General features: G+C 34.9%; 1 protein-coding gene and 1 non-coding gene across 2 annotated transcripts in view; both read left to right on the forward strand.

Moving 5' to 3' along the window:
- Positions 1–14389, forward strand: part of NEXMIF (neurite extension and migration factor) — a 215545-nt gene that overhangs the window by 95945 nt on the left and 105211 nt on the right. The gene's annotated exons all lie outside the window — the stretch shown is intronic.
- Positions 8048–8154, forward strand: LOC111722365. The gene has a single exon (XR_002771190.1). It is a non-coding gene; the product is annotated as a U6 spliceosomal RNA (small nuclear RNA).

Consider the following 14389-nt stretch of genomic DNA (forward strand, 5'->3'; position numbering starts at 1 on the left):
TCTCCAAGATAGTCTCAGACCCATCCTCCATTATGGCCACCACAATGCTCTACCACAAATGTAAACTCATTCAGAAATTATTGATCAAAACCCAACTTCCACAGTGGCAAAAAGATTAAAAACATCCACTGGTCTTTTGAAAAACTAGACACCCCAAATACTACCAGGCTTAGCAATACTCTCAATTAATGTGAATGGCTTAAATTGTCCACTAAAGTGGCATAGGTTGACTGACTGGATACAAAAACTCAGAACAGATATCTGTTGCATACAAGTATCTCATCTTCTGTTAAAGGATAAATATAGACTTAGGGTGAAGGGATGGACATCTATAATCCAGGTAAACAGAAAACAGAAAAAAGCAGGGGTTGTAATTTTATTGCATTAGACTTTAAACCAACAAAAGTAAGGAAAGACAAGGATGGTCACTTCATATTTGTGAAGGGAAACACTCATCATGATGAGATGTCAATTATTAACATTTATGCACCCAACCAGAATGCTCCTCAATTTATAAGGGAGACCCTAACAGACATTAACAATTTGATATTTTCCAGCACCATAATAGTCAGAGATTTTAACACCACTTTGGCAGTGTTGGATAGATCCTCCAAAAATATGCAACTAGGCAAAGAAACTTTACCATACAACAATTGAATTTAATAGACATCTATAGAACATTTCATCCTAACTAAACTGAATACACATTCTTCTCATTAGCCCATGGAACATTCTCCAAAATTAATCACATTATAGGTCACAAAGCTAACCTCAGCAAATTTAAAAGAATAGAAATTATTCCTTGTATTTTCTTGGGTCATCACAGAATAAAAGTTGAACTCACTAATAACAGGAATCTGCATACTCATACAAAGACATGGAAACTAAATAACCTTACACTGAAAGATAGATGAGTCATAGATGAGACTAAGAAAGAAATTACCAAGTTTTGGGGACAGAATAATGAAGACATGTATTATCAGAACCTGTGGGATACTTCAAAGGCAGTCCTAAGAGGGAAATTTATAGCACTGCAAGCCTTCCTTAAGAGAACAAAAAGAAAGGAAGTCAACAATTTGATGGGACAGCTCAATCAACTGGAAAAGGAAGAACACTCCAACCCAAACCCAGCAGAAGAAAAGAAATAAACAAAATTAGAGCTGAATTAAATGAAATTAAAAAAAAGAATTGTTCAAAATATCAATGAATCAAAAGTTGGTTCTTTGAAAAGTTTAACAAAATTGATAATTCTTGGCTAGCCTAACCAGAAATAGAAAATTAAAATCCCTAATTTAATCAATCAGAAAGGCTAAATAACAACAAACACCTCAGAAATTCAAAAAATCCTTAATGAATACAACAAAAAACTCTCTTCTCAGAAATACAAAAATCTGAAAGAAATTGACCAATACTTGGTATCATGCCACCTTCCTAGACTTACCCAGAAAGAATTAGAAATGTTGAACAGACCTATATCATCAAGTACTGAAATAGCATCAATTATACAAAATCTCCCAAAAAGTAGAGTCTGGGACCAGACGGCTTCACATCAAAATTCTACTAAACCTTTAAAGAGGAACTAGTACCTATATTACATAACCTTTTCCAAAGCCTAGAAAAAGAAGGAATACTTCTCAAAACATTCTATGAAGCAAATATCACCCTGATCCTCAAACCAGGAAAAGACCCAACAAGAAAAGGAAATTAGAGACCAATATCTTTAATGAATATAGATGCAGAAATATTCAATAAGATCCTAGCAAACAGAATCCCGCTTCACATCAAACAAATTATATGTATGACCAAGTTAGTTTTATCCCAGGGTCTCAAGGCTGGTTCAATATATGTAATTCGGTAAATATAATACATCACATACACAAAATGAAAAACACAGATCATAGGGTTCTCTCAATCAATGCAGAAAAAGCTTTTGTTAATATCCAGCATCCTTTTATGATCAGAACACTTAAGAAAATAGGTATAGAAGGGACATTTCTTAAACTGATAGAGGCCATCTACAGCAAAGCCACAGCCAGTATTGTATTGAATGGAGTTAAATTTAAATCATTTCCACTCAGATCAAGAACCAGGCAAGGTTGCCCGTTGACTCCACTGTTTTTAACATTGTAATGGAAATCTTAGCCATCTTAATCAGGCAAGAGAAGGCGATTAAGGGCATCCACATAGGAACAGAGGAGATCAAACTTTCACTCTTCACAGATGATATGATTGTATATCTGGAAAACACCAGGGATTCTACTACAAAACTCTTATAACTGATCAAGGAATACAGCAATGTATCAGGTTACAAAATCAATACTCACAAATCTGTAGCCTTTTTGTATACCAACAATAGTTAAGCTGAAAAAACAGCCAAGGACTCTATTCCTTTGACAGTAGTGACAAAGAAGATGAAATATTTGGGAGTTTACCTAACAAGGGATATGAAATATCTCTATAAAGATAACTATGAAACTCTAAGAAAAGAAATAGCTGAAGATGTTAACAAATGGAAGACATACCTTACTCATGGCTGGGAAGAATCAATATTGTTAAAATGTCCATACTACTGAAAGCAATATACGATTTTATGCAATCTGTATTAAAGCACCACTGTCATACTTTAAAGACCTGAATAAAAAATAATACTTCATTTTATATGGAATCAGAACAAATCTCGATTAGCCAAGACATTACTCAGAAATAAAAACAAAGCAGGAAGAATGACACTACCAGGCCTCGGACTATGCTATAAATGTGTAGTGTGATCAAAACAGCATGGTACTGGTACAAAAACAAAGAGATAGATGTATGAAACAGAATAGGGAACCAAGAGATGAACCCAGATACTTATCGTCATTTGATCTTTGATAAGCCAATCAAAAACATTCAGTGGGGAAAAGATTCCCTATTTAACAAATGTTGCTGGGTGAACTGGCTAGCGACCTGCAGAAGACTGAAACTCTCACCATTAACTAAGATAGACTCTCACTGGATTAAAGATTTAAACTTAAGACATGAAACTATGAAAGTACTAGAAGAAGGTGCAGGGAAAATACTTGAAGAAATTGGCTTGGGAGAGTATTTTATGAGGAGGACCTCCTGGGGAATTGAAGCAACACCAAAAATACATTACTGGGATATGATCAAACTAAAAAGCTTCTGCACAGCCAAGAACACAATACGTAAAGCAAGCAGACAGCCCTCAGAATGGGAGAAGGTATTTGCAGATTATGTCTCAGATAAAGATTTAATAACTAGAATCCACAGATAACTCAAACATATTAGGAAGAAAAGAACAAGTGATCCCATCTCAGTATGGGCAAAGGACTTGAACAGAAACTTCTCTGAAGAAGACAGGTGCACAGCCTACAGACACATGAAAAAATGGTCATCATTCTTAATCATCAGAGCAATGCAAATCAAAACCACTTTGAGATATCATCTAACTCCAGTAAGATTAGCCCACATTAAAAAATCTCAAAACCATAGATGTTGACATGGATGTGGGAGAAAAGGGTACACTTTTGCACTTCTGGTGGGAATGCAAACTAATACATTCCTTTTGGAAAGAAGTTTGGAATTCATTTAGGGATCTAAAAATAGACCTGCCATTCAATTCTGCAATTCCTCTACTAGGTATATATCCAGAAGACCAAAAATCACTTTAGAACAAAGATATTTGCACCAGAATTGTTATTGCAGCCCAATTCATAATTGCTAAGTCATGGAAGAAGCCCAAGTGCCCATCGGCCCATGAATGGATTAATAAATTGTGGCATATATACATCATGGAATTTTATGTAGCCTTAAAAAAAATAGAGACTTTATTTCCTTTGTATTTACATTGATGAAGGTGTAACTTATTCTTCTTAGTAAAGTATCTCAAGAATGGACAAAAAGGTATCTAATGTATTCAGCCCTGCTGTGAAACTAATATATAAGTACCCACAATTGCATATGAAAGCTATAACCCAACTACAGCCCAAGATGAAGGGGAAGGAGGAGGGGGGAGGATGGATGGAAGGATGGTAATTAGTGGGACCACACCTATGGTGCATTTTACATGGGTACATATTAAATCTACTAAGTGTAGAATATAAATGTCTTAACACAATAACTAAGAAACTGCAGTGAAGTCTATGTTAACCAGTTTGATGCAAGTATTTAAAATTGTATATAAAACCAGCATATTGTACCCCATAATGGCATTAATGTACACAGCTTTGAATTAATTAAAAAAATCACAGTATAGTTTACATGGTAAACAAAGTTTACCTCTAGACGATAAAAAAAAAAGTGAAAAATAATACACTGAAAGTCACAGACCACAATAAAAGTGAAGCCAGGCATGTGTACAAATAGTAAGAACATATATGTGTTTATTTTATGTGACATTGCCACATGACATTGTCATCTACAAAGTTCATGAGAACCATACAATTTGAATTCCACCATAAATCACAAAAAAGATCTCATAATGTTTTAAGTAAGTTTATAATTTTGTGTTGGGCTGCATTTATAGCCATCCTAGGCCACATGTAGCCTGGGGGCCATGGGTTGGACATTCATGGTTTAGATAAACAACCCAGGCTCTTTAGCTGACTTAAAGAAAAATCAGACAAATCATCTGTGGGCTGGAAATCATCTTAATTTCTCCTTTCTAGCCCCCCTATATGAGATGTTCATGAGGCTTGTCAGGGGAGTTTAGAAGGTTTACTCCAGACAAGTGCTCTTTGTTTTCTTGAGGTAAGTTGTATAGGGAAGAACGGGACTTGGGAGGTCAGGGAAGTATTGAAAACCTAAAACACAAGTCATTAGTTTTGAGAGTTTAATTATTAATGATATTTTAAAATCCCAGGGTGGGTAATGAGAAATGCTACAGTTATAGTTAGTGGTATCACTCAAGGAAGGGGCATAGGGATGTGATATTTCTCTCCAATTTCTAGAACAGTGTCCAAAGGTCATTATTAAGTAGACATTGACTATGTGAAAACCTCTGTGGGGAATGCAGACATGAATAAGATCCCTACCTCCTTGCCACATACTGGTTTATAGTCTATTAGATGAAGAGGAATACAGGAAAAATGGAATGCAAATTACTGTTAACTGTTCTAAATGGTACAAGGTGCTGAGAAGAGGTAAGACTAATCTGTAATGATTCAGTGAATGAGATTATTACAGGGTAAGGGATAAATATTTGTTTTTCCAGGATAGTTATTTTTAATGGAAACTGAGCTTATACTAACAATAGACTGCATTATCCTTTGAGAAAAGGATAGTTATTTATATGCTAACTAAGGATTGAATAGGTTGCTAGAATTTTACCATTAAAGTATACAGAGGAATTAAAATTATAGGTTTATACTCATACATATTTGTAAGTTTGTGTTAGACTTTTTGCCATTCAATATTTTCTTTATAATATGATGTATGAGGGTAACACTAAATGATGTATGACAACTATGTTTTCTTTATACACAGTTTGAAGGGGAGAGCTTTTCCATTTCAGCATGACTGAACTCTTAAGGCAAAGCCTTAAAAACCCAACAGTTTAAAGAAAAAGAAGGTACCCTGTAAGAGAGCCAAAGTTGTATACACTATTTGGAGCTTTCCAAAGATATCCATGTATTGTTGCCATATGTTGTTAATAGCATCTACCTAGGGAACAGCCTATTGGCAAACTGCCCAAGGGGCTGACCAGTTCAAATATAGAGTATTCTTCATTAAGAACATAATACAATGTTAATCAAAAGTTAATTATTCCGTGTTTTAAAAACCTGATTTGAAAAACAAATTTTAAGTAAATTAACCCCACTTTGATTCAATTGTTTTAAACTGGTTTTCTGTTTAACATACTATCTAGTAACATTAAGAATTTTTCTTTTTTAAAAAAGCTTAATTTAAAATGTTTTAAATTCTGTAGTGATGGAATTTCAAAATAAATAAAGGACTCTAAGCCTTTGCTTTTCCCATGTTCAGGGTGGTTATATTATTCACCCAGATTGTACCAAATTTGTCCATATACAGGCTTATCACATTGAGCATTCACATATACCTACATCAAGCCATAAGGATTTTCTGTATTCTATTCTTTATTATTATTTTTTTTCAGCCAGGGCTGGGTTTGAACCCATCAACTCTGGCATATGGGGCCGGCACCTTACTCCTTGAGCCACAGGTGCTGGCCTATTCTTTATTCTTTTAATTAAAATTCATGCTTACAAAGATTTCAGCTTATTATGCACTGAAACTAGTTTTTTTCTTCAGGTTCAAGGCTTATAAGTCCATGGTATCTGGTATTTGAAACATGTTTCATTTTTAATTGTTATGGGTAGATAATAGTTGTATATATTTACAGGATGATGTTTTGATGTAGACATACAATGTGAATTAATCGAATTAGAGTAATTTTTGTATCCATCACCTCAGGCATTTATCATTTCTTTATGTTAGGAACATTCTAAGCTTGCTTTTAGTTAAAGTACACCCTAACATACTGATGATTATAGTCACTTTGTTGTGCAGCCAAATATTGTTCATTCTATATAATTATCTGTATTTTGTTTTTTTTTCCACCTACAATGGACATCACCCTCTTCTTTTTTCTTTTCTTTTCTTTCCCTTTCTTTCTTTCTTTTTTTTTTCTTCGAGACAGAGTCTCAAGTTGTCACTCTGGTAGAGTACCATGGCATCATAGCTCACAGCAACCTCCAACTCTTGGGCTTAAGCAATCCTCTTGCCTCAGTTATTTTATTTTTAGTAGAGACAGGGTCTCACTCTTTCTCAGACTGGTCTCAAACTCATGAGTTCAAGTAATCCATCCTTCTCAGCTTCCTAGAACACACTCTTCCTTTTCACTACTTATTTGGAAAAAACACACATTTTCACACATATACATATATATAGACAGACAATGTATTATGCCATTTAAATAATGAATCTCTATGCCTTTCATATAAGCTTGGAGTTTATTTTTTCCCTGTCAATGTCTAATTTAATCTTTCCTCTTATAAGAACCAGAGGTGGTTTTTACATATAACAATTCTCCCCCTAGATGACTACTCTTTGATAGTCTGACCCTTTCATTTTGGATTTGCATTGCTGCTCTTGTTTTCCTTTATTCACAGTGTTCTGCTCATCTTTTTTCTGGTGTTTGCAGTTCTGCCTTTGTAAATGAAGAAGAATCTTGGGAAAAGTACAGAAATGGTAGGAATAAAGGGGAGCAGGACAAGACAGTCAAGGGATTCTTATTCTAACTCTCCATTATCCTTCTGTTGGAGTTGCTGAACTATAGAATTTGTGACCAAAGTGGGAAACAGAAAAATTATAATTATATAGTCTGCTTATATTAGGAGGTAATTAATATTTACTTATATTTTGAGTAGATAAGATGGGAATCTGGTCAGTGTAAGGGAGATCAAAAGATAGTCCTTAATGTTTTCTGGTATATAAAACTGTTGGAATGTGTAGAAGATTAGAGAGAAATTAATTTCTGTACTACCTAAGCCTATTATATGTTGCCTTTCCTAGATAATTGTGCAAGATTGATTCCCAGCATGTGCAGGTGTTGTTAATCATGAGTGCTTTAGTTTTAGATGCATAAGAGAAGCTAAGGCCCCTAATGAGGACTGTTGGCTGTGAATCCCATAGCACAAATGAAGAAAGAGATATTAGATGAAAGAAGAGTTCAAGGGTAGTAGTAAAGATGAGATTTTCTTTTCCAATTTAAGGCTGGGATGACAACAATCTCAAAGTAACACTGCTTTCAGGCAGTGGCTTGTTGCCCTAAGTGACTTCAACTTAATTTATTGTTTCACAATCGCCTAGTGGGCTAGAAGACCACTAAAACTAGAAGGAATCATAATCTATTTTATCTGTGTAACAGAAGGTATTACTATTATTTAAAGTGTGCTGTTTGGGGGAAGAAATCATCTATCAAGAATCAAGAGACCAATCTGAAATTGTATAGCAAGTTCATAACATTTATTGTATGCCAATGCCAGCCTAAACTTCTACTTTCTTTCTTATTAAAAGTCCAGAGTAGGTGCTCACTTCAGCAGCACATATACTAACATTGAAATGATACAGAGAAGATTAGCATGGCTCCTGTGCAAGGATGCCATGCAAATTTGTGAATCGCTCCTTATTTTTAAGATTATGAAGGAGAATTTCCCAAACATGGCAAGAGATACAGAAATCCAAATAGTAGATAGTATCAGAAACCCAGCATGACTCAATCCAAATAAAGGATCTCCTAGACGCCTTGTCATTAACTTTGCCAAATTTAATATGAAGGAAAAGTCCTGCAAGAAGCCAGGCATAAGAAAAGGATTACCTATAAAGGAAAAAATGTCAGGTTGAATGCAGATCTTTCAGATGAAATTTTTCATACCAGAAGAGGATGGTCAACAACCTTCAATCTTCTAAAACAAAACAACTTTCAGCTCAGGATCCTGGATCTAGCTGAACTAATTTTCATTAGTGATGGAGAAATCAAACACTTTTCTGATATCCATATGTTGAGGAAATTTACCATAACTAGACCAGTTCTCCAGAAAATACTCAGACCCATTTTCAATAATGACCAACACAATGGTCTGGCTCCAAAGTAAACTCACCCAGAATTTCAGCAACAAATCCTAGATTCCACAATGGTGAAAGGGTTAAAAATATGAACTGAATCTGTGAAAAACAATACAGCTAAAACACTACCATACCTATCAATTCTTTCAATTAATGTAAATGGCTTAAATTCTCCTCCAAAGAGGAACAGGTTAGCTGACTGGATACAAAGCTAAGGCCAGGTATGTGTTACCTACAAGAGACTCATCTTACCTCAATGGATAAAGCAAGATTCAGGGTGAGGACATGGTCATCTATAATACAGGCAAATGGAAATTAGAGAAAAGGAGGGGTTGCAATCTTGTTTGCTGATACATTTGGATTGAAACCAACAGAAATAAGGAAAGACAAGGTTGAACACTACATATTTGTCAAGGGAAACACTCAACATGAAGATATTTCAATAATTAACATCTATATGCCTTCCCTGAATGCTCCTCGATTTATAAAACAAACCCTAAAGGATCTGCACAATATGGTATCTTCCTGCACTATAGTAGTTGGAAATATTAACACCCCTTTGGCAGTTCAAGATAGATCCTCTGAGAAGAAACTAAACAAAGAAATAATGGACTTAAACTTGACCCTAGAACAAATAGACTTAACAGACATTACGGAACATTTCATCCGAATAAAATTGAATACACATTTTTCTCATCAGCACATGGATCATCCTCTAAAATTGGTCATATCTTATGACACAAGTCTAACCTCAACACATTTAAAAGAATAGAAATTATTCCTTGTATCTTCTCAGACCATCGTGGAATAAAAGTTGAATTCAACAGCAACAGAAACCTTCATACTCAAACAAAGTCATGGAAACTAAATAACCTTAGACTGAATGATAGATGGGTCAAAGATGAGATTAAGAAGGAAATCATCAGATTTTTTGAACAAAATGATAATGAAGACACAAACTATCAAAACCTGTGGGATAATGTAAGGTTGAGTCCTAAGAGAGAAATTTATAGCATTAGAAGCTTTTATCAAGAAAACAGAGCAAGTCAACAACCTAATTAGCCATCTCAAGCAACTGGAAATGAAGAACAACCCAACCCCAAACCCAGCTAATAACCAAAATTAGAACGGAAATAAATGAAATTAAAAACAAAAGAGTCATTCAGAAGGCAAAACAAAAAGTTGGTTCTTTTTGTTGTTGTTGTTTAGAGGCAGAGTCTCACTTTAACACCTTCAGTAGAGTACTGTGGCATCACAGCTCACAGCAACCTCCAACTCTTGGGCTTGGGTGATTCTCTTGCCTCAGCCTCCCAAGTAGCTGAGACTACAGGCACCCACTACAATGTCTGGCTATTTTTTTTTTAAGTTTTCTTATTTTTACATATACATGTGATTATTAGGTTTCCACTTTTTGCCTTCACAGAATTAAAAAGACTTGACATTTAACAACAAAACAATGTTTAAGATAAGGACTAGAAACAAAAACCACGTGAAGATTGAATGAAGATAAATACATTCAGAAAAGAAATCAGACAATTGCTGCAATGAAGTATTAAGCAATAATAATAACAGTAATGCAAAGAAAGTAGCATTCACATTGTTAAATAAGAGTATGACTATTATAGAATGCTTTGACTCTGAGGTTCAGTATAGAGTCATCAAATTAACTTATTATTTTTTCCAAAGTCTCAAAAAATAGACAAATAACATTTATAAATAAAAATAAAAGATAATTTCATAAAACAGATCATGCCAAATCTTATAGACAATAGAAAAAGAAGAAATACTTCAAAATCATTCTGCTTAATCTGGATACATCTGATATTAAAATTGGAAAAATATATTATTATAAAGGGGAAATTACAAACATAATTCACTTTTAAATGAGGATGCAGTATCCTGTATCCTAAACAACATATTAACAAGTTCAAATAAAAATTAATGTTTAAGTGATGTACTTTAGTCAAAATGGAATCCAATTTATGTCAGAATTAGTCACTAATTTCTTTTTTTATTCTTGTCCTTACCCTCACTTCCTCCCTCCTTCTCTTCCTGCTCACCCCTTCCCCTATGCCTCACCATGTCATTAATTGTCATTAATTGTCCTCATATCAAAGTTGAATACATAGGATTTATACTTCTCCATTCCTGTGATGGTTCACTAAGTATAATGTTTTCCACCTTCATCCAGGATAGTACAAATGCTGCAAAATCTCCATTTTTTTAATAGCTGAATACTATTCCATGGTATACATATACCACAGCTTGCCAATCCATTCCTGGGTTGAAGGGCACTTAGGCTGTTCCCACATTTTAGCAATCATAAATTGAGCTGCAATAAATAGCCTAGTACAAGTATCTTTATAATAAAAGTTTTTTTTTTTTTTGTTCCTTCTGGATAGATGCCCAGTAATGGGATTGTAGGATCAAATGGGAGGTCTAGGTTGAGTTCTTAGAGGTTTCTCCATACTTCCTTCCAAAAAGGTTGTATTAGTTTGCAGTCCCACGAGCAGTGTAAAAGTGTTCCTTTCTCTCCACATCTGTGCCAGCGTCTGCAGTTTTGAGATTTTGTGATATAGGCGATTCTTGCTGAGGTTAGATGGTATCTCAGGGTGGTTTTAATGTGCATTTCTCTAATAATTAGGGATGATGAGGATTTTTTCACATATTTGTTAGCCATTCATCTGTCTTCTTTAGAGAAAGTTCTATTCATGTCTCTTGCCCATTGATATATGGGATTGTTGGTTTTTTCATGTGGATTAATTTGAGTTCTCTGTAGATCCTAGTTATTAAACTTTTGTCTAATTCATCATATGCAAATATCCTTTCCCATTGGGTAGGTTGTCTACTTGCTTTGGCTGTTGTCTCCTTGTCTGTACAGAAGCTTTTCAATTTAATTAAATCCCGTTTGTTTATTGTTGCAGTTGTTGCTATTGCCGTGGCAGTCTTCCACCCAGCTATTTTTTGTTGCAGTTTGACCAGGGCTGGGTTCGAACCTGCCACCCATGATATATGGAGCTGGTGCCCTACCCACTGAGCCAAAGGTGCCACCCACAAAAGTTGGTTCTTTGAAAAGATTAATAAAATCAATGAAACTTTGGCTGAACTAATGAGAAACAAAAAAGTAAAATCTCTAATAACTTCAATCAGAAATGATAAAGGGGAAATAACAACAGACATCACAGAAATTAAAAATTCCTCAGTGATTACTACAAAAACTCTCTTCTCAGCAATATGAAAGTCTGGAGGATATGTGGACCAATACCTAGAAGCATGCCACCTTACTAGAATCAACCACAAAGAATTAGAAATTTTGAATAGACCTATAACAAGCACTGAAATAGCAACAACTATACAGAATATCCCAAAAAGGAAAAGTCCAGGACCAGATGGTTTCACGTCAGAATTCTAGCAAACCTTCAAAGAGGAGCTAGTACCTATATTACATAACCTTTTCCAAAACACGGAAAAGGAAGGTATCCTCCCCAACATGTTCTATGAAGCAAATATCACCCTAATCCCCAAACCAGGAAAGGACCCAATAAAGAAAGAAAACTATAGATCAATATCATTAATGAATATAGATGCAAAAATATTTAATAAGATCCTAGCTAACAGAATTCAATGACACATCAAAAAAATTATACTGGCGTGGTTGTGGAGAAAAGGGTACACTTCTACACTGCTGGTGGGATTGCAAACTAATATGTCCCTTTTGGAAAGTCATCTGGAGAACACTTAGAGAACTAAAAATAGACCTGCCATTTGAATCTACAATTCCTCTGCTGTGTATACATCCAGAAGACTAAAAATCATGCTACAATAAAGATATTTGTACTAGAATGTTCATTGCTGCCCAATTTATAATTGCTAGGTCATGGAAGAAGACCAAGTGCCCATCGACCCATGAATGGATCAATAAATTGTGGCATATGTACACCATGGAATACTATGCAGCCATAAAGAAAGATGGAGACTTTATCTCCTTCATGGTTACATAGATAGAGCTAGAATATTCGTCTTAGCAAAGTATCGCAAGAATGGAAGAAAAAGTATCCAATGTACTCAACCCTAACATGAAACTAATTTATAGCTACCATAGGAAAACTATAACCCAACATTAGGCCAAGAATATGGAGAAAGGGGAGAGGGATGGGAGGGAGGGGAGAAGATGGGTGCAAGGAGGGTGATTGGTGGGATCATGCCTATGATTTATCCTATAAGGGTACATATGAATCTTTCTAAATGTAGAATATAAATGTCTTAACACAACAAATAAGAAAATGACATGAAAGCTATGCTAACCAATTGGATGAAAGTATTTCAAATTGTATATAGAAACAACACACTGTACCCCATGAGAGTATTAATGTACACAGCTATGATTCAATAAAAAATTTAAAAAAGCACCAATGTCTTACTTTGAAGACCTTGAAAAAATAGTAATTCATTTTACATAGAATCAGGGAAAAAAATAAATAGCCAATACATGACTTAGAAATAAAAATGAATCTGGAGGCATCACACTACCCAGCCTCAGGTTATACCACAAATATATAGTGATCAAAACAGCATGGTACTGGCATACAAATAGAGAGGTAGATAATGTGGAATAGAATAGAGAATCTAGAGATGAACTCAGTCACATATTGTCATTTGAACTTTCATAAGCCTAACAAAAACATACAACGGGGAAAAGAATCCCTATTTAACAAATGGTGCTGGGAGAACTGGCTAGCAAACTATAGAGGCCTGAAACTGGACCCATACCTCTCACGACTAACAAAAATTGATTTAAATTTAAGACATGAAACTATAAAAATACTAGAAGAGTGTACAGGAAAATGCTTGATGATGTTGGCCTGGAAACATATTTTATCAGGAAGACTCCCCTGGCAATTGAAGCAGCACCAAAAATATATTACTGGGATTTGATCAAGCTACAAAGCTTCTGTGCAGCTAAGGGCACTACAACAAAGGTAAACAGATAACCTTCTGAATGGGAGAAGAATGTTGCATGTTATGATGCCAACAAAGTTCTGATAACTAGAATCTACAGAGAACTCAAATTAATAATCAAAGATCAAACAACTTAATTTATTTATGGGCAAGAGACTTGAACAGAAACTTCTCTGAAGATGATAGGTTAATGATCAACAAACACATTAAAAAGGTCATTGTCTTTAATCGTCAGAGAAATACAAATCAAAACCACTTTGAGATATCACCTAACTACAATAAGATTAGCCCACATCACAAAGTCCCCAAACTGCATATGTTGGCATGGATACAGAGAGAAGGGAACACTTCTACACTGTTGGTGGGAGGGCAAAGTAATCTAGCCTTTTTGGAAAGAAGTATGGAGAATGCTCAAGGATCTAAAAGTTGACCTTACATCTGATTGATCCTACAATTCCATTACTAGGTATCTACCCAGAAGATCAAAAACCATTTTACAACAAAGATATTTGCACCAGAATGTTTATTGCAGCCCAATTCCTAATTCCTGTGTCATGGAAGTAGCCCAAATGCCCATCAATTCATTAATGGATTAAAAAAACTGTGGTATATGTATACCATGGAATACTATTCAGCCATAAAAGAAGATGGAGACTTTACATCAGTTATGTTTACCTGGTTGGAGTTGAAAGACATCCTTCTTAGTAAAATATCACAAGAATGGAAAAGTAAGTATCCAATGTACTCAATATTATTATGAACCCAATATGAAAACATATTCTCTTATGAATGATAAAACACAAATATAGTCTAACGAGAGAGAACGAGGGAGGAGAGAGGGGAA

The sequence above is a fragment of the Otolemur garnettii genome, unplaced genomic scaffold (genome assembly GCF_000181295.1).
Source record: "Otolemur garnettii isolate 467f Iridium unplaced genomic scaffold, OtoGar3 scaffold00239, whole genome shotgun sequence".
Classification (NCBI taxonomy): Eukaryota; Metazoa; Chordata; class Mammalia; order Primates; family Galagidae; genus Otolemur; species Otolemur garnettii.